The sequence below is a fragment of the Sapajus apella genome, unplaced genomic scaffold (assembly GCF_009761245.1).
Source record: "Sapajus apella isolate SASKATOON/1434 unplaced genomic scaffold, GSC_monkey_1.0 scaffold152, whole genome shotgun sequence".
NCBI lineage: Eukaryota > Metazoa > Chordata > Mammalia > Primates > Cebidae > Sapajus > Sapajus apella.
The window spans coordinates 232,237-234,082 of NW_022437092.1; the positions used below are offsets into that span (position 1 = coordinate 232,237).

The 1,846-nt window shown below is 45.1% G+C and overlaps 1 long non-coding RNA gene across 1 annotated transcript in view; it reads left to right on the plus strand.

The window, feature by feature from the left end:
• The first annotated feature begins 947 nt into the window (after positions 1–947).
• Positions 948–1,846, plus strand: part of LOC116541546 — a 17,053-nt gene continuing 16,154 nt past the window's right edge. Inside the window, exon 1 of the long non-coding RNA XR_004264855.1 lies at positions 948–982. This is a non-coding gene — a long non-coding RNA (uncharacterized LOC116541546). The remainder of the gene's footprint in view (positions 983–1,846) is intronic.

Genomic DNA, 1,846 nt, shown 5'->3' on the forward strand with positions numbered 1-1,846 from the left:
CTCGGCTCACTGCAACCTCCGCCTCCCGGGTTCAAGCGATTCTCCTGCCTCAGCCTCCCGAGTAGCACAGGCGCGTACCACCATGTACCGCTAATTTTTTGCATTTTTAGTAGAGATGGGGTTTCACCATATTAGCCAGGATGGTCTCGATTTCCTGACCTCGTGATCCACTCGCCTCGGCCTCCCAAAATGCTGGGATTACAGGCGTGAGCCACTGTGCCCGGCCTCTATTTTTAATACCTATTAACCATCCTCATTTCCCCACTAACTACTCCCCGCTACTACTTTTTCCAGCCTCTGGTAACCATCCTTCTACACTTTTTGTTTGTTTGAAACAGGTCTTGCTCTATTGCCCAGGCTGGAGTGCAGTGGGGCCATCATGACTCACTGCAACCTCTACCTCCCAACCTCGAGCAATCCTCTTGCCTCAGCCTCCCAAGTAGCTGGGAGTACAAGTATGAACCATCACACTTGGCTAATTTTATTTTATTTTTTTGTAGAAATAAGGTCTCACTATGTTGCCCAGGCTGATTTCAAACTCCTGGGCTCAAGTGATCCTCCTGCCTTAGCCTCTCAAAGTGTTGATATTATAGGCATGAACCATTACACCCAGGTCAGGTCCTTCTACTCTCTATCTCTGTAAGTTCAATTATTTTAATTCTTACCTCCCACAAATAAGTGGGAATAGGCCGGGCACGGTGGCTCACACCTGTAATCCCAGCTCTTTGGGAGGCTGATGCAGGTGGATCACCTCAGTTCAGGAGTTTGAGACCAGCCTGGCCAATATAGTTAAAACCTTGTCTCTACTAAAAATAGAAAAAAATAGCCAGGTGTGGTGGTGAGCACTTGTAATTACAGCTGCTCAGGAGCCTGAGGCAGGAGAATTGCTTGAACCCAGGAGGCGAAGGTTGCAGTGAGCTGAGATCCTGCCATTGCACTCCAGCCGGGTTAACAAGAGCAAACTCCATCTCAAAAAAATAATGTGAGAATATACAAAGTTTGTGTTTCTGTGCCTGGCTTACGTCACTTAAAATAATGACTTGCAGTTCCATCCATTTTGTTGCAAATGACAGGATCTCATTTTTTATGGCTGAATAGTTTTCCACCGTTTTCTTTATCTATTCATCTATCAATGGACACAGGTTGCTTCCAAATCTTGGCTGTTGTGAATAGTGCCACAATAAACATGGAAATACAGATATATCTACAATATGCTGCTTTCCTTTCTTTTGGAAAGCAGTGAGATTGCTGGATCATATGGTAGCTCTATTTTTATTTTTTTGAAGAACCTCCAAACTGTTATCCTCAGTGGTTGTACTTTACATCCCCACCAACAGTGTATGAGAGGGCTCCCTCTTCTCCACATCCTTGCCAGCATTTGCTATTGCCTGTCTTTGGATAAAAGCCATTTTTACTCGGGTAAGATGATATATCATTGTAGTTTTGATTTGCATTTCTTTGATGATCAAGGATGTTGAGCATTTTTTCACATACCTCCTTGCCATTTTATGTCCTTTTTTTTTCTGTTAGAGACAGAGTCTCGCTCTGTTGCCAGGCTGGAGTGCAGTGGCGCAATCTCAGCTCACCATAACCTCCGCCTCCCAGGTTCAAACGAATTCTCCTGCCTCAGACTCCCAAGTAGCTGAGACTACAGGCACGTGCCACCATGCCTGGCTAATTTTTGTGTTTTAAGTAGAGGCGGGGTTTCACCGTGTTGGCCAGGAGGGTCTTGATCTGTTGACCTCATCATCTGCCCACCTTGGCCTCCCAAAGTGCTGGGATTATAGGCATGAGCCACCAGGCCCAGCCTGTATGTCAATCTTTTTTTTTTTTTTTTTTTTTTTTT